Below are 19759 nucleotides of genomic sequence, written 5' to 3'. Positions count from 1 at the left end.
CAGGTAGACGCAAGTATAGATGTGAATATAGACACGTAGTTAAATGCGGTGTCAAAGGATTCGTGAAAACAATATCGCATCCACAGAGGATTTTGAATAATTCCAGGATAGAAGACCAATCAAGTGAATGTTGTGTATATGGTATTTGTACAATTCATCTTATGAGATAATTGACAGCTGCAATTGAGGCTCATGGACGAATACAGAAATTGGATACATAGTTCAGAAGCTCCGTTCAGAAGCTCCTAGTTCACTCAAGAAGCCATGACATTAACATCACAGAAATGCAGCAAAGAACACTACAAAAATCAGTAGCAGTTATAACATTGTTGAACTTAGCAAATTCTAGCTCACTGGCACGTTCATTGCAGCTATCACTGTCACTGCCACTATTGCTATCAATGATGTAGTTGCCACTGTCACTATCACCGTATTCACTCCACTTTCAAGGTAAGCAATGATAAAGCATAGATATTGCACAAATTCTGCAGTTATCTCTTTACACCACTCTTTGGGAATTCTTTATTCAAGATTTCAATGAATTTTATGACAACATTAAGTTCACAATGTCCCATGAAGCTTCAACCAACTCCTGGAACATTTCAGCAAACTCTGTTTCCTGGTTGGTTGCTCTACCAATTGGAGTTCCATAAAAATCAAACAGCAAATCTTGCAGTCCTGGCCACAGCATGCAGACGCAACCTGGACCAGAATAACTCTATCTGGAATCATCCCTTCAATGTGCATTTGCTGAAAAAGCTAGAGGCCTCATCAAACTCTTCAGTTTGAGCACATACACCGATCATCATAGCCCAAGTAAAGACGTTCCATTCACGCATATCCACAAAAACGGACCTGGCATCCTCCACAGCCCGTCAGCTTCCATACATCTGAATGAGGAGGTTAGACAGATATACGTCCCCGCTGAAAAGAAACCACGGCCTAGTGGGCTGAAAGGGACAATTCCAATTCCCAACTCTCTGCAAGTTGGTATAATCTCTCTCTCTCTGCATCACGAGTCCACAAAGACCACTCCAGCTGGACAGCTGTAATTGGATGCACTGCATGTGCACGCCGTATTGTGGAAGCAGAAGCCTCCGAAAGACCTAAGTACTTTACTTTTCCTTCTTCTACCAGCTTCTTCATCTCTCCTATCGTAACTTCAATGGGTACTCTTGTGTCAATTCTATGCACATAGTAGAGATCGATACAGTCCACACCCAATCTCTTCAAGCTTGCCTCACAGCAGGCACGAACATATGTGGGATCACCTCTGAATGTTCGCTGTCCATTTTCTATAGTGATTCCAAATTTTGTAGCCAATTGGACTTTGTCTTGTATTCCCTTAAGTGCCTTGCCTAGAAGGATTTCATTGAGATGCGGTCCATACACATCCGAGGTGTCGAGGAAGGTGACGCCCAGCTCTGTGACTGCGTAGTGGATGAGGTCGATCATGTCCTGCTCGGGCTTAGGGGGCCGTACGAGAAGGACATGCCCATGCAACCAAGCCCCTGGGCAGACACTTCCAGGCCCTGTGACCCGAGCTTGGTACGAGGCACCGCTGGGAGGGAGGTTGCCATAGCTCTCTCGCTCTCTCAGCTTCTCCTCATCGTCGTCTCCCAAAATCCCTTCGTTCCTCTGTTCTACTGTGTTTTCAATGTCCTCCCCTCCATGCTACCTTTAATCGATTCTTCTCATTTCTTCAAGTCCAAGAATACTCTTCAAAACCAGTCCCACTGTTGAACTCCAAAATGCTGTATATCGTTCACCGTCATTGAAAAAGCTCCCTTCCCTGTTTTTCTGCGTGTTTTTCATTTTCCTCCTTCCTCTATTATCTTCATCATTCGTCTATTTTCTTCCTCTGTTCCCGTAATCGTCTCCTTTCAGGCTCTCCTCTGATTAGCCACAGAGTATCTTCTATTTCCCTTCCTTTCCGATTCTCTGTTCAAAAATAGTATTCTTTTTCCCCCCCACAAAGGCTCTTTCAAAATAGTTCTTGTTTTGCTTTTGCTTTTTCACGCCCCCTTTGTCCATCATATTCTTGATTTTCTTCCAATCAATTCCCAATCCTTTGAGTCCCCATCACTGCAGAAATGGCAGGGATTCCATGCTCAAGTGCAAGCTGCACATGAGCCTCATGTTCATCCTTCAGAGCAAAGAACATGATCAGCACATCCTTCTCTAACATGAGTCCTCCAAAACTTACAACACCACATTCCAACAGCAAGTAATGAATCCAAAGTTGGCATTTGTAAGAAAAACAGGTTTGAGGTTTCCAAATTAGAAACTTTACTGAAAATTCACTGGTCTTCTTAAACTCCCTTGTCGATACCATTTGTATCTTCAGCATAAGCAAACAACTTGGGAAGCTCGGAAAAACCATACTCATTGCAGATCTAGAACCCATTCTCCTTCTAATTTGTTTATACCAAATATCAGATTCAATCCCAAACAGCGCTTGTCTCTTCAGTAAAATTGAACATGAACCAACTGAAAGCAAAATGTTCAAGCAAAGCAAAGCACAACGTCTACATCTAAGTATGTACAAAGTAACAAATCACACGCACAACTTTTGGGTGGTTTTCACACCTTGAATGCGCAGCAATACGACATCCACCCCCTCTAATCCTACGCGTCCTCCGGATGGGCCAACTACCCATGATCTTTATCATCAAGATCCACAAACAGATCAATCTCTTGGTTATGCATTTCCGGTAGATCAACAAGATTATCTATCATATCATCTGTCTCTTCCATTGAAGTTTCTTCTCGTTGCTCTTCTCTTGCAAATTCTTCCAATGCATAATCGTCATCATCTCTTTTCTTGAAAATCTTGATTCGTTTTCCAGCAATAGGCACTCTAAGCACTGTCCCATCCAATTCTGTCAGCTCATATGTTGCATTATCAAAGACATGTCTGACTATATACGGCCCAAACCATCTTTTCACCATCTTCCGAAGTGCAGTATGCTGATTTTCAAGGCTGCTATCAAAGAACAATACCCAATCTCCCTCTTCTATTGCTCTAGGCCGCAAGCGATGCCTGCTATCAAACCTGTCCTTATTTCTTAGTCTAGCAACCTTCAACCTGTCATTAGCTAGCTGAATATCCTCAGGTCTCCTCTCCAACTGTCGAATCTGAAGAGCTAAGAGCTCTTCTCTCGTCAAATCCTCCTACCAAGGTAAAATTGACCAAGTCAAAGCACAAGTCTCAATCGGCATAACAGGTTTCTGACCATACATCAACTCTGCATGCATATATCCTGTGGTAACACTATGAGTCGTATGATCAGCCCACAAAGCAAATGGTAGAAGTCTTGGCCATTCTCCAATCCATCCTCTGCATGCTTTGGCTAATGCTTTCACTATCGGCGGATGCCCTCTTTCACTCTTCCCATTTCCCTCTGGATTGTATGATGTGGTTAAAGCCAATTTGATTCCTAGCTGAGAGAAAAACTCCCTAGCTTCATCTGCATCCAATTCACCACGATCCGCAGTGATCTTACCCACACAACCATACCTGCAGAAAATTTCCTCCAATAAGAACTTACACACTGCACTAGTGGTCTTTGTTCTCAAAGATCTGGCCTCAACATGATTGGTAAGATCCTCTCTAGCCAAAACAATGTACCTCATCTGCCATAGACCCATAGGCATGGTAACCAAATCAACTACCCACTTATAATGAATGCATAGCGGATAGGTCGGATGAAGCTCATCTCGATGACGCACTACTGAATACATCTGGCAGTCTCTGCAAGTCTCAACAAAGTGAGAAACATCTCTATACATGCCTTTCCACCAATATTTCTCCTTGATTTTCTCATAAGTAGCCCACACTCCTCTATGACCAGCCCAAGGACTCTCATGAAACTCCCTCATCACCTGTAACTGTGTCTCTCTATCGCAGACAACCCGCAAAGGTAATCCGCCTCTTTTCTTCGGATGCTTCCAAAGAAATCCGTCCTTGAGAAAATAACCATAGGCTTTCCTTCTGATCTTCTTGAACTCTTCATCTGTCCATTCATCTCTTTTGCTTAATGTACTAAGGTACCTGCCAATCTGCAACCAATCTCTAACATAGAGTTCTTCTGTAAAAGCCACAATATCATAGACATGACAAACATAATCAACCATAGTGGCTGAAATTTCTGCATTATCCTCTTCTGCAAGTAGAGTCTCCTCATCATCATATCTGACTCTAGACAACATATCTGCCACTGGATTATCCTTCCCTACTATGTGTTTAAATTCCGGATTTAATGACTTGATGTATGCAATCCATCTCAACATGGCTATATCCGGAGTAGAGCAACTCGTAATCATACCAATCAATGGCAAGCAATCTGTCTCTACCACAACTGAAGCTCCAATAAAGTACTCCTTGTCACATTTGAGAGCCGTGACAATTCCCAGTAGCTCCCTCTTGATTTGCGGATATCTCCTCTGTCTCTCATTTAGGACTTTCGCCCCAAACCGAATAGCATACCTATTTCCATCTGCATCATCTTGACCCACAGCCCAACCTATGCCAATTGGACTAGTGTCAACTGTCAATACAATAGGCCTTTCACAATTATGATCCGCTTTCCTGAGAGTAGGAGCATTCTGCAATAACTTCTTCAATTTCTGCATGGCTCTAGTGTGGCTCTCATCCCAATAGAATTTCTGCCCCTTTCGAAGCAGCTGATACAAACAATCTGCTATGTGTGCAAAATGAGGTATCCAAATCATATTAAACACACAAGCACCAATGAATCTCCGTACCTCTGAAGTGGTAGAACAATACTCCGCAATCTTGCCTATAGCATTCACCTTATCAGGTGAGGGTTTTCTGCCATAATATCCACACATATGTCCAACTATGACAACCTCATTCACTCCAAAAATAGATTTTTGCCCTGAAAGTGTCAAGTTCACTTCTTCTAACCTGGCCAAAATCTTCTCACATGCTGAAATATGATCAGCCACAAAGGATCTACATCCCTGCTCATTTAGACTCTCATTCTTCTCTTCTTCTGCACACCCCTTAATGGGCACATCATCCAAGAAAGGCATAGTAAGCTGAGGTATGTATTCATGAAGGACCTTATGCATGGCATTCATCATATGCGCAACAGAATTAGTGGCACCTTGAGGCAAGCTACACATCCTGACAAGCCCAATAGGAGTTCTCATGGTGTTTATGTCCCTGCTTTCCAAAGCCAGTTGAAACTGATCATATCCTGAATACAAATCACCCAAAGAATAGATGGCACGTCCAGCAAATGCCTCTGCAAACTCATCCACAACTGGACCCATACCAACATTCCTGATAGTAACTCTGTTCACTGGCTGCATGTCCTGAATAAATCGGAGAGTACCATTCTTCTTTGGAACTGTAAACCACTTGTTTGAGTATGGTGCAGATGAAGGCTCAAGGATTCCCATCCTGATTTTCTCATTCAATAAATCAATCAGCTTTGGCAAGTGTGCTTTAGGCATTGGAATAGGTCGGAGATTCCATGGGATATGAGGAATAGTAAAAATGACCATAGGAGCAACAATATCAGGATTCACACATCCAATCTCATGCGGGAAAAAAGCAAATCCCCTTCCATGTCGCTCAAGCATATCCTGAAAGCATTGCTTCTCTATGGGTAGCAAGAAATCACCATTTCCAATTTTCAATTCAGCAAGAGTCTCTGCTGAAAATTTATGACCAATATGCTCTGGATTCCTCAAAATTTGCTGTTTAGCAGCCCTCTCTATTTGCTGATCACTATCAGGTGGAAGCGGTACAGCAACCGGCTTCACCTTCTTATCCACAGTTTTGTATTTCGTGTCAACCCTGGCTTCATTATGCTCTTCTGCATTACATAAACCTTGCTGTAAATCAGCAATTCTGCACTCCAATGGCTGAATATTCTCAGCCCTCTGCTCTATGGACTGCATAGGAACAGCCCCAAACTCTGAATGCTGAAATATTTCAATAGTAAACTCTGTTGGCTGAAAATTTTCAGCCCTCTGTCTCTCTGAAAGCTGATCATAACCAGCTGGAAACTCTGTTTGCTGAATTTCTTTAGCACTCAACACTCTTTGCTGAGTTTCCTCAGCTTCTGACTCAATCTGTGACTTAAAATCTGTAATTTCATGAAACATGTCCAGGGACTGCACTAATACATTACCGTGACAATTCAGCATATCAGTTTTCAGCATATCTCCCATCTCTGTCATCGTATCTGCACAAATCACACTGTCATACATCCCATCTATGTGCTCATCATCCTCCAAAATTCCTGCATTTTTCAAAATTTTCTCCTTCCTGCATATATACTGCCTGGCAACTCTAGGCAACCTAGAAGTCTTCTGATAACTCATCGAACTGTTTGCTGAAATCCCAACAAAACCGGAGGAGAAAACACTGCTACCAGGAGGCGAGAACTCCAATCTCCTCTCCTCTGTACCACTGTCGTCTCGCGAAACGGCGGTGTCGAAGGGTTTACGAAAGCATAGTCGCGTCTTCAGAAGACCCTGATTTATATCAGGATGGAAGATCAAACAAATAAATAATCCCAATGTCAGAGATGGTTCTAGCATTCAACTCTGAGTCATATATTAACCATACAATAATTCCAGATTTCAATCAACAAATTCAGTTTTAGCTTCAGCATGTCATACAGGTAAAGTATACCAATAGCATTCTTGTAATCCACTCTTTAACATTGCATCAACAACTTTGCATTCCAATGTGATATGATGTCTACAATTCTTGGCAAAGAGACTATTGTATGTTTGTTCAGCCCATATCTACAAGATTTTAAAATGTTGTGGACCACGATGTGGCAAATGCCTTGAAAGAGTGAATGTTCATTACAAACATTCTTTTGTCAGGGTCACAGTGACATAACAATATACAAGCCACAGCATTCAATTTAGTGCAAGCAAGGCTCCATTCCCATCTTGTAGATGCACCTCACCAAACCCAAGAGTCAGTTCCCAAACAATGTCCAAAGTTGCAATTCATAGAAGTGATCGATATGCTTTCTCAAGTTCTCTTGGCATTTAATCCACAAAACTATTGACAATAGATAGCTAAGTGACTGCTCCTTTCAGGTTACCAACATGCTCAACCAATGTTTTTCTCAGCTGGCTGCTTCAACGGAGGAACATTGATATTCCAATGGTAGACCCAAAGCTTGTATTCTGGTTTATATGACTGTGCAAAGTCCAATATATATAAGAAATGAACCTTCAAAACATCCTTCAATTGCTCACTGAGACCATGAATGCTTTACTCCAAATTACTGATTTCACCATGCATATACCTTCAGCAAAAATCTCTGCAGAGATAATCTTCAAGCTCACTTTGAGAAACCAAGTTTTACTGTGCGTACAGGAATTGTATGCTAGAAGAAAATACAGCTCTCACAGCTTCATGTGTAGTAGCCATCTGATAGTTGACTACTGCTGAGTGTGTCGTCAAATACCAATACGGTGAAGGATGCACAAAATGTTCACAGATGGGTGAGCAGCTCTGATCCACGCAGTCAGCCTAAGGCACCAAGAGCGTCATCCCCCTCCTCAACGTCTCCAGCAAGATCCTGTCCAAGGTCATCGAGTATTGTCGCTACCACACCCTCGAGGTCCCCAAGAGCAGCGATGACAACAATCATAGTCTCCGAGCTCTGTCGTCGTCGGTTTGTCAAACTTCCTCATCCTCCTCGTCTTCAACTCCTCGTCACCTTCCTCGTCTTTATCCCCCCCCCGCTTCTCCGGTTAATACCTCGGATTGTGATAGTACAACTTATCAATCAGTACCTGCGGCCCGTCTGAAAAAGAAACTACACAAGGTCAACAAGACGAGGATGAACGTGGACAACATATTAGTTGATGTCGAAGAAGGCGGAGGAGAACAACAGAGGCAGTAGAAAATAAGGAGAAGGAGGGGAAGGAGTCAGTAATTGCAGGAACGGTCGGCTCCTTCATCGTTGCAAGCTTTTTCTTCCGCCTTCGACGTCTGCATCCCTCCCCTACAGAGTGAAGAGAACGCAGAGAGTGAAGAGAACGTTGAGGAGTGTGATATTGCTTTCTCGTCCTTCTGCCTATGACGACGATACTGATGCGATATGCGAGATCACGAAGCTCGATCTTGTGCCCAGTACAGCTAATCGGTGAGAGCGGCCTGCTATCATCATGAACATGAATAATACCAGCACGACCAACATGAGCTTCATGCACGCAGGCTGCTGCTTCTTCTTCTCCACGTACTCCATCATCCTCATCATCGTGCTTGTCGTCACCTCGCGCCTTCCTTCTGTTCCTGAAAAAGCTCCCCTCCTTTCTTTCTTTTTTAATCATCTTTTTCTTTTAATACCTACGCAGGTAAACAGCGGCCTCCACCTTTAGCCAATATTAGCGGAGAGCAACAAGAATAGCTTTTCCTGGTTGACAGTGGTATTCCATTTACTGCTTGTACATAATGCTCTCGCACCACTGGATCAAAGTTAACCTTCGCATCCTTAACATATCCTGATAATGCTTCACCCGATTCTCTAGTAACAAACACAGCATATATATGAATGCCTTGGGAACTTCCAGCCACTGAACAGAAAATTATCCACATGATGTCCATTATGTCTTCAGCATTTATCTAACTTGGATCTTCCTGACTAAGTGACTGGTCATACAGAGCAGGCAATTCCAGAGACAAAGCACTTGTCTCCTTACAAAACACACGAAGTTCATTTACACAAATGTCCAAGTAAAGCTTTCTGGTCTTCTGAATATCAGTATCAAACTTGATAAATGCATATGGTCTTGCAACTGTGTCAACAATGGTCCCCTGTTTGATCTCCCAAACATTCCTGTAAACTGCTTTCAAATCATCACGAATCTGCTGAACTTTCTGTATAGAGCCATCTTCAACTCTAAGTTCCAAAGTCCCATGTCAGTCAGATCATTCAGAAGATGCTTGTTCACAACCACAAATTCACCACTGAGTACTCTTCGGCTGTATATATATAAGGTATATGATTCAAAACACTCATTATTGTCAAGTATCTGACTTGAAAACACATCCCAGAAATCTTCACAACTAATAATCATAAACTTGTCTTCTTGATCCTGTTCAACATAGACTGAAAGCAATCCTTCATACTCGCTACTATATTCATACGCAGAAAAATATGTACAAAGTACCAAATCCCATGCACAACTTTTGGGTGGTTTACACACCTCGAATGCGCAGCAATACGACATCCACCCCCTCTAATCCTGCGCATCCTCCGGATGGGCCAACTACCCATGATCATTATCATCAAGATCCACAAACAAATCAATCTCTTCGTTTTGCATTTCCGGTAGATCAACAAGATTTTCAGCCATATCATCTGTCCCTTCCAATTCTGTCAGCTCATATGTTACATTATCAATGACATATCTGACTATGTACGGCCCCAACCATCTTTTCATCATCTTCCAAAAAATCTGCAATAACTTCCTCATTTTTCGCATGGTTCTAGTGTGGCTCTCATCCCAAACTAGTTTCTGCCCCTTTCGAAACAGCTGATAAAAACAATCTGCTATGTATGCAAAATGAGGTATCCAAATCATATAAAACACACAAGCTCCAATGAATCTCTGTATCTCTGAAGTGGTAGAACAATACTCCATAATCTTGCCTATAAAATCCACCTTCTTATTCACAGTCTTGTATTTCGTGTCAACCCTGGCTTCATTATGCTCTTCTGCATTACATAAACCTTGCTGTAAATCAGCAATTCTGCACTCCAATGGCTGAATATTCTCAGCCCTCTGCTCTATGGACTGCATAGAAACAGCCCCAAACTCTGAATGCTGAAATATTTCAGCAGTAAACTCTGTTGGCTGAAAATTTTCAGCCCTCTGTCTCTCTGAAAGCTGATCATAACCAGCTGGAAACTCTGTTTGCTGAATTTCTTCAGCACTCAATACTCTTTGCTGAGTTTCCTCAGCCTCTGACTCAATTTGTGACACAAAATCTGCAATTTCATGAAACATGTCCAGGGACTGCACTAATACATTACCATGACAATTCAGCATATCAGTTTTCAGCATATCTCCCATCTCTGTCATTGTATCTGTACAAATCACACTGTCATACATATCATCTATGTGCTCATCATCCTCCATCTGTCGATCTGGCCCTGATCTTGAAGACGGTCCTGCAGTAGGTGGAGTAACAAACTCACCCCCTCTAATCTTCTTAGCTGCACTTGGATTTTCTTCATCCCTCTTACGCTTCTCCTCAACAAATACATCTGCACCATGAGATTTAGCCAAATAAGCATAAATAGAATACCTGTCAACAGGCGAGTCCCAACCTGTCTCTGATCTGATGCTAGAGCCTGCGCTAGTCAAAACAGTTTGCTGAATTTTCCCCTTGTTTGCAGTCTCCAAAGCATAAGTCCATAGTGCGGACTGAGTCTCCGATCCCTTCTCAATCTGTACTCCATATGTAGGAGCATCACCTCTAGCCGTCACATAAGAAGTACGCGCAGCCATGTCCTCCACTAACTTCTTCATTCCACCTTTACCAAAGTTGGTAGCAAGTGGAGCTCCTGTCTCAGTCAACCAAATCTTACCATCTTGCCCCCAATATACCAAATTCTGCCTCCTTGCATCCTGGAAAGAGTCACAATCCCTGCAATGCTGATGCTCCGTACTATCACACCAAATACATCTCCGATCTCTCCTAGGAGCACTAGGAGCACTCCTAGGTGCAATAGGAGCACTAGAAGAAGTAGCAGGCGCAGTCGAAGCAAACTGCTCCTTCAACTTACCCACCAACTCCGCTTTGACTGACTCAAGTGTCAAATCTGTGATACCTTTGATTATGTCATCAAGAGAAGTAGGCACCGATGGAGCGGATGGTTTTGGAGCAGAAGGTGTAGGCATCGGTCGTGGAACAGGAGGAATAGGTGGAGTAGAAACAGTAGGCACTGGCATAGGCCAAGAAACTGGCTGAGGAGGAGAAGAAATAACAGGGATAGAAGTAGGCATAGGAGCAGATGATGGTGTAGGTGTCATGGAACCATTCTGTAGGCGAGTCTTCCATATCCTCCTCTTGGTCAATGTCGAAACTGCATCCTGAGCATCCTGCCAATCAGTTTTAAGACCCATAGGCTTCGTGCGATCTTCAAGAAGCTCACCCAATTCTTCTTGAAGAGCAGGATCTGCAGCTTGCAAGAAAAGCTCAACTTTTTCAACATCCAATGCTCTTTGTTCAATGGCATCAAGCTGACTATACCTCTCTTCGAATTCTCGAATCAACTCCGAAGCAGCAAGACCTTTGTTTGGCATGTAGACCCACTCTCGGAATGACCGTCGAGTAGCCATACCAAAGTCCTCAAGGAAATATTCTTCTTTAAGAGCCTTCTTAAAATCTTGCCAATGTGTATTTTGAATAAACAAATCAGTCACTTTTGTTCTCAAAGCAGGTGTGACAAGACGAAGGAAGTACTTACTCATAAGTCCAGCAGGAACTCCAAAAAACCCCATCTTGATCTCATATGTCTTCAAATATGCTGAAACATTACGCCCGTCAAATAGTTTCTTCTCACTCTCAACTGCTTCAATAGCCTTAGTCGCGCTGTTTGCATTCTCCTGCTCCGAATAGAGTTGCCTTTGCTGAGACAACTGCTGTTGATGCAATTGTTGTTGCTGCTGCATATACATTTGTGTTTGCTGATTTTGGAGCTGCATATACATGGACATATTCTGCAAAATCTGTTTTAGATCCTCCGTTGAAGTACTTGACGCAGCAGTCATTGAGGGAGCTGAAGTAGAGGCAGCTGGAGTTGTAGAGGAAGCTGAAATAGAGGCTGAAGTGTCTCCCATCCTAAAATTTCTGCGACGCTTTCACGTCGGGTTCACCAAAGATGTCGAAGGGTTTACGAAAGCATAGTCGCGTCTTCAGAAGACCCTGATTTATATCAGGATGGAAGATCAAACAAATAAATAATCCCAATGTCAGAGATGGTTCTAGCATTCAACTCTGAGTCATATATTAACCATACAATAATTCCAGATTTCAATCAACAAATTCAGTTTTAGCTTCAGCATGTCATACAGGTAAAGTATACCAATAGCATTCTTGTAATCCACTCTTTAACATTGCATCAACAACTTTGCATTCCAATGTGATATGATGTCTACAATTCTTGGCAAAGAGACTATTGTATGTTTGTTCAGCCCATATCTACAAGATTTTAAAATGTTGTGGACCACGATGTGGCAAATGCCTTGAAAGAGTGAATGTTCATTACAAACATTCTTTTGTCAGGGTCACAGTGACATAACAATATACAAGCCACAGCATTCAATTTAGTGCAAGCAAGGCTCCATTCCCATCTTGTAGATGCACCTCACCAAACCCAAGAGTCAGTTCCCAAACAATGTCCAAAGTTGCAATTCATAGAAGTGATCGATATGCTTTCTCAAGTTCTCTTGGCATTTAATCCACAAAACTATTGACAATAGATAGCTAAGTGACTGCTCCTTTCAGGTTACCAACATGCTCAACCAATGTTTTTCTCAGCTGGCTGCTTCAACGGAGGAACATTGATATTCCAATGGTAGACCCAAAGCTTGTATTCTGGTTTATATGACTGTGCAAAGTCCAATATATATAAGAAATGAACCTTCAAAACATCCTTCAATTGCTCACTGAGACCATGAATGCTTTACTCCAAATTACTGATTTCACCATGCATATACCTTCAGCAAAAATCTCTGCAGAGATAATCTTCAAGCTCACTTTGAGAAACCAAGTTTTACTGTGCGTACAGGAATTGTATGCTAGAAGAAAATACAGCTCTCACAGCTTCATGTGTAGTAGCCATCTGATAGTTGACTACTGCTGAGTGTGTCGTCAAATACCAATACGGTGAAGGATGCACAAAATGTTCACAGATGGGTGAGCAGCTCTGATCCACGCAGTCAGCCTAAGGCACCAAGAGCGTCATCCCCCTCCTCAACGTCTCCAGCAAGATCCTGTCCAAGGTCATCGAGTATTGTCGCTACCACACCCTCGAGGTCCCCAAGAGCAGCGATGACAACAATCATAGTCTCCGAGCTCTGTCGTCGTCGGTTTGTCAAACTTCCTCATCCTCCTCGTCTTCAACTCCTCGTCACCTTCCTCGTCTTTATCCCCCCCCCGCTTCTCCGGTTAATACCTCGGATTGTGATAGTACAACTTATCAATCAGTACCTGCGGCCCGTCTGAAAAAGAAACTACACAAGGTCAACAAGACGAGGATGAACGTGGACAACATATTAGTTGATGTCGAAGAAGGCGGAGGAGAACAACAGAGGCAGTAGAAAATAAGGAGAAGGAGGGGAAGGAGTCAGTAATTGCAGGAACGGTCGGCTCCTTCATCGTTGCAAGCTTTTTCTTCCGCCTTCGACGTCTGCATCCCTCCCCTACAGAGTGAAGAGAAAGCAGAGAGTGAAGAGAACGCTGAGGAGTGTGATATTGCTTTCTCGTCCTTCTGCCTATGACGACGATACTGATGCGATATGTGAGATCACGAAGCTCGATCTTGTGCCCAGTACAGCTAATCGGTGAGAGCGGCCTGCTATCATCATGAACATGAATAATACCAGCACGACCAACATGAGCTTCATGCACGCAGGCTGCTGCTTCTTCTTCTCCACGTACTCCATCATCCTCATCATCGTGCTTGTCGTCACCTCGCGCCTTCCTTCTGTTCCTGAAAAAGCTCCCCTCCTTTCTTTTTTTTTTAATCATCTTTTTCTTTTAATACCTACGCAGGTAAACAGCGGCCTCCACCTTTAGCCAATATTAGCGGAGAGCAACAAGAATAGCTTTTCCTGGTTGACAGTGGTATTCCATTTACTGCTTGTACATAATGCTCTCGCACCACTGGATCAAAGTTAACCTTCGCATCCTTAACATATCCTGATAATGCTTCACCCGATTCTCTAGTCACAAACACAGCATATATATGAATGCCTTGGGAACTTCCAGCCACTGAACAGAAAATTATCCACATGATGTCCATTATGTCTTCAGCATTTATCTAACTTGGATCTTCCTGACTAAGTGACTGGTCATACAGAGCAGGAAATTCCAGAGACAAAGCACTTGTCTCCTTACAAAACACACGAAGTTCATTTACACAAATGTCCAAGTAAAGCTTTCTGGTCTTCTGAATATCAGTATCAAACTTGATAAATGCATATGGTCTTGCAACTGTGTCAACAATGGTCCCCTGTTTGATCTCCCAAACATTCCTGTAAACTGCTTTCAAATCATCACGAATCTGCTGAACTTTCTGTATAGAGCCATCTTCAACTCTAAGTTCCAAAGTCCCATGTCAGTCAGATCATTCAGAAGATGCTTGTTCACAACCACAAATTCACCACTGAGTACTCTTCGGCTGTATATATATAAGGTATATGATTCAAAACACTCATTATTGTCAAGTATCTGACTTGAAAACACATCCCAGAAATCTTCACAACTAATAATCATAAACTTGTCTTCTTGATCCTGTTCAACATAGACTGAAAGCAATCCTTCATACTCGCTACTATATTCATATGCAGAAAAATATGTACAAAGTACCAAATCCCATGCACAACTTTTGGGTGGCTTACACACCTCGAATGCGCAGCAATACGACTGCGGTACCTAATGAAAACCCGAATCCCTCACAGTGGGCAAAGGTGCATCTCTGAGAGTATCTATGTTTCTAACATGGTTCACACATACAGTCATAAACTGAACTGCTCTCATACCATCTTTACTGCGAATCCGTGCATAAGCAGATCCATCATCCATGACCTTTGTTTTCATGCGCATCTCTGTAATGAATGGCTGACCAAGAATTATGGGATAAGAGCATGAACCCTGCACAAAGAAATGAAAATCCTCCTCTACATCACCAATAGAAACCCTGACACTAGGACAGGCAGCATACAAATCACATTGGCGGCTCTCATACGCCACCCATGCTCTACATCCATAGGCCATCTGTTACTCTCATAAACTCCACGAACTATGAGATTAATCTCTGAACCATGATCAACCAATGCAACATAAGGCACCTATTTCTCTCCAATCTTTACCATCGTCTCTGTAGTTGCCCTAGCCCAATGGCTCCGCGAAAAGTGACTACGCGGTATCATAACAGGCTCATCAATTTCAGCATAATGCATAGGCTGAACCCTCTTCTCTACCTGCGGAAAAACAGAAGCATTATCAACCATAACCTCATCCTCATCCTCATCCAACTCCCCAATCAAAACTCCCTGTGTATCAGTGGTAGACAATGCATGTCTTTTCCTCTTCAAGACCTCCTGAAACTGATCCTGAAACTCTCTTTTTGAGATGCCCAAAATCTCAGAAATAGTGAAAGTCACCTCACTGCCAAGTATCTTATCATTAAAGATTTTCTTCATATCTGTAGATGTCTCAATATCGGACATCAATCTGAATCCTAGCTGCTTTCTCTCTCTAGGCTCTTGCCTCTTTTCTCTCTTTTGAGCATCCTCCATCTGTCGATTTGGCCCTGGTCTTGAAGACGGTCCTACAGTAGGTGGAGTAACAAACTCACCCCCTCTAGTCTTCTTAGCTGCACTTGGATTTTCTTCATCCCTCTTACGCTTCTCCTCAACAAGTACATCTGCACCATGAGACTTAGCCAAATAAGCATAAATAGAGTACCTGTCAACAGGCGAGTCCCAACCTGTCTCTGATCTGATGCTAGAGCCTGCACTAGTCAAAACAGTTTGTTGAATTTTCCCCTTGTTTGCAGTCTCCATAGCATAAGTCCATAGCATTGACTGAGTCTCTGAACCCTTCTCAATCTGGACTCCATATGCAGAAGCATCACCTCTAGCTATCACATAAGAAGTACGCGCAGCCATGTCATCCACTAACTTCTTCATTCCACCTTTACCAAAGTTGGTAGCAAGTGGAGCTCTTGTCTCAGTCAACCAAATCTTACCATCTTGCCCCCAATATACCAAATTCTTCCTCCTTGCATCCTGAAAAGAATCACAATCCCTGCAATGCTGATGGTCCGTACTATCACACCAAATACATATCCGATCTCTCCTAGGTGCACTAGGAGCACTCCTAGATGCAGTAGGAGCACTAGAAGAAGTAGTAGGCGCAGTCGAAGCAAACTGCTCCTTCAACTTTCCCACCAACTCCGCTTTGACTGACTCCAATGTCAAATCTGTTATGCCTTTGATTATGTCATCAAGAGAGGTAGGCACCGATGGAGCGGATGGTTTTGGAGCAGAAGGTGTAGGCATCGGTCGTGGAACAGGAGGAATAGGTGGAGTGGAAACAGTAGGCACTGGCATAGGCCAAGAAACTGGCTGAGGAGGAGAAGAAATAATAGGGATAGAAGCAGGCATAGGAGCTGATGATGGAGTAGGTGTCATGGAACCATTCTGTAGGCGAGTCTTCCATATCCTCCTCTTGGTCAAAGTCGAGACTGCATCCTGAGCATCCTGCCAATCAGTTTTAAGACCCATAGGCTTCGTGCGATCCTCAAGAAGCTCACCCAATTCTTCTTGAAGAGCACGATCTGCAGCTTGCAAGAAAAGCTCAACTTTTTCAACATCCAATGCTCTTTGTTCAATGGCATCAAGCTGACTATACCTCTCTTCAAATTCTCGAATCAACTCTGAAGCAGCGAGACCTTTGTTTGGCATGTAGACCCACTCTCGGAATGACCGCCGAGTCGCCATACCAAAGTCCTCAAGGAAGTATTCTTCTTTCAAGGCCTTCTTGAAATCTTGCCAATGTGTATTTTGAATAAAAAGATCAGTCACTTTTGTCCTCAAAGCAGGTGTGACAAGATGAAGGAAGTACTTACTCATAAGTCCAGCAGGAACTCCAAAAAACCCCATCTTGATCTCATATGTCTTCAAATATGCTGAAACATTATGCCCGCCAAATAGCTTCTTCTCATTCTCAACTGCTTCAATAGCCTTAGTCGCGTTGTTTGCATTCTCCTGCTCCGAATAGAGTTGCCTTTGCTGAGACAACTGTTGTTGATGCAATTGTTGTTGCTGCTGCATATACAATTGTGTTTGCTGATTTTGGAGCTGCATATACATGGACATATTCTGCAAAATCTGCTTTAGATCCTCTGTTGAAGTACTTGACGCAGCAGTCATTGATGGAGCTGAAGTAGAGGCAACTGGGATTGTAGAAGAAGCTGAAATAGAGGTTGAAGTATCTCCCATCCTGAAATTTCTGCGACGCTTTCACGTCGGGTTCACCAAAGATGTCAAAGGATTCGTGAAAACAATATCGCATCCACAGAGGATTTTGAATAATTCCAGGATAGAAGACCAATCAAGTGAATGTTGTGTATATGGTATTTGTACAGTTCATCTTATGAGATAATTGATAGCTGCAATTGAGGCTCATGGACGAATACAGAACGGATACATAGTTCAGAAGCTCCGTTCAGAAGCTCCTAGTTCACTCAAGAAGCCATGACATTAACATCACAGAAATGCAGCAAAGAACACTACAAAAATCAGTAGCAGTTATAACTTTGTTGAACTTAGCAAATTCTAGCTCACTGGCACGTTCATTGCAGCTATCACTGTCACTGCCACTATTGCTATCAATGCTGTAGTTGCCATTGTCACTATCACCGTATTCACTCCACTTTCAAGGTAAGCAATGATAAAGCATAGATATTGCACAAATTCTGCAGTTATCTCTTTACACCACTCTCTGGGAATTCTTTATTCAAGATTTCAATGAATTTTATGACAACATTAAGTTCACAATGTCCCATGAAGCTTCAACCAACTCCTGGAACATTTCAGCAAACTCTGTTTCCTGGTTGGTTGCTCTACCAATTGGAGTTTCATAAAAATCAAACAGCAAATCTTGCAGTCCTGGCCACAGCATGCAGACGCAACCTGGACCAGAATAACTCTGTCTGGAATCACCCCTTCAATGTGCATTTGCTGAAAAAGCTAGAGGCCTCATCAAACTCTTCAGTTTGAGCACATACGCCGATCATCATAGCCCAAGTAAAGACGTTCTGTTCACGCATATCCACAAAAACGGACCTGGCATCCTCCACAGCTCCTCAGCTTCCATACATCTGAATGAGGAGGTTAGACAGATATACGTCCCCGCTGAAAAGAAACCACGGCCTAGTGGGCTGAAAGGGACAATTCCAATTCCCAACTCTCTGCAAGTTGGTATAATCTCTCTCTCTCTGCATCACGAGTCCACAAAGACCACTCCAGCTGGACAGCTGTAATTGGATACACTGCATGTGCACGCCGTATTGTGGAAGCAGAAGCCTCCGAAAGACCTAAGTACTTTACTTTTCCTTCTTCTACCAGCTTCTTCATCTCTCCTATCGTAACTTCAATGGGTACTCTTGTGTCAATTCTATGCACATAGTAGAGATCGATACAGTCCACACCCAATCTCTTCAAGCTTGCCTCACAGCAGGCACGAACATATGTGGGATCACCTCTGAATGTTCGCTGTCCATTTTCTATAGTGATTCCAAATTTTGTAGCCAATTGGACTTTGTCTCGTATTCCCTTAAGTGCCTTGCCTAGAAGGATTTCATTGAGATGCGGTCCATAGACATCCGAGGTGTCGAGGAAGGTGACGCCCAGCTCTGACTGCGTAGTGGATGAGGTTGATCATGTCCTGCTCCGGCTTGGGGGGCCGTACAAGAAGGACATGCCCATGCAACCGAGCCCCTAGGCAGACACTTCCAGGCCCTATGACCCGAGCTTGGTACGAGGCACCGCTGGGAGGGAGGTTGCCATAGCTCTCTCGCTCTCTCAGCTTCTCCTCGTCGTCGTCTCCCAAAATCCCTTCGTTCCTCTGTTCTACTGCGTTTTCAATGTCCTCCCCTCCATGCTACCTTTAATCGATCCTTCTCATTCCTTCAAGTCCAAGAATACTCTTCAAAACCAGTCCCACTGTTGAACTCCAGAATGCTGTATATCGTTCACCGTCATTGAAAAAACTCCCTTCCCTTTTTTTCTGCGTGTTTTTCCTTTTTCTCCTTCCTCTATTTTCTTCATCATTCGTCTATTTTCTTCCTCTGTTCCCGTAATCGTCTCCTTTCGAGCTCTCCTCTGATTAGCCACAGAGTATCTTCTATTTCCCTTCCTTTCCGATTCTCTGTTCAAAAATAGTATTCTTTTTCCCCCCCACAAAGGCTCTTTCAAAATAGTTCTTGTTTTGCTTTTGCTTTTTCACGCCCCCTTTGTCCATCATATTCTTGATTTTCTTCCAATCAATTCCCAATCCTTTGAGTCCCCATCACTGCAGAAATGGCAGGGATTCCATGCTCAAGGGCAAGCTGCACATGAGCCTCATGTTCATCCTTCGGAGCAAAGAACATGGTCAGCACATCCTTCTCTAACATGAGTCCTCCAAAACTTACAACACCACATTCCAACAGCAAGTAATGAATCCAAAGTTGGCATTTGTAAGAAAAACAGGTTTGAGGTTTTCAAATTAGAAACTTTACTGAAAATTCACTGGTCTTCTTAAACTCCCTTGTCGATACCATTTGTATCTTCAGCATAAGCAAACAACTTGGGAAGCTCGGAAAAACCATACTCATTGCAGATCTAGAACCCATTCTCCTTCTAATTTGTTTATACCAAATATCAGATTCAATCCCAAACAGCACTTGTATCTTCAGTAAAATTGAACATGAACCAACTGAAAGCAAAATGTTCAAGCAAAGCAAAG

The 19759-nt window shown here is 42.9% G+C and overlaps 2 pseudogenes; both read right to left on the bottom strand.

Moving 5' to 3' along the window:
- Window positions 1–250: 250 nt before the first annotated feature.
- LOC148039889 (IN2-2 protein pseudogene) lies at window positions 251–1580 on the bottom strand (annotated as a pseudogene).
- A 12207-nt stretch (window positions 1581–13787) lies between these two features.
- LOC148039888 (IN2-2 protein-like) lies at window positions 13788–18819 on the bottom strand (annotated as a pseudogene).
- Window positions 18820–19759: the final 940 nt, after the last annotated feature.

The sequence above is a fragment of the Lygodium microphyllum genome, chromosome 2 (genome assembly GCF_053477565.2).
Source record: "Lygodium microphyllum isolate KBCC chromosome 2, Lygodium_microphyllum_v1.1.10, whole genome shotgun sequence".
NCBI lineage: Eukaryota > Viridiplantae > Streptophyta > Polypodiopsida > Schizaeales > Lygodiaceae > Lygodium > Lygodium microphyllum.
This window is presented reverse-complemented; position numbering and strand designations above follow the sequence as displayed.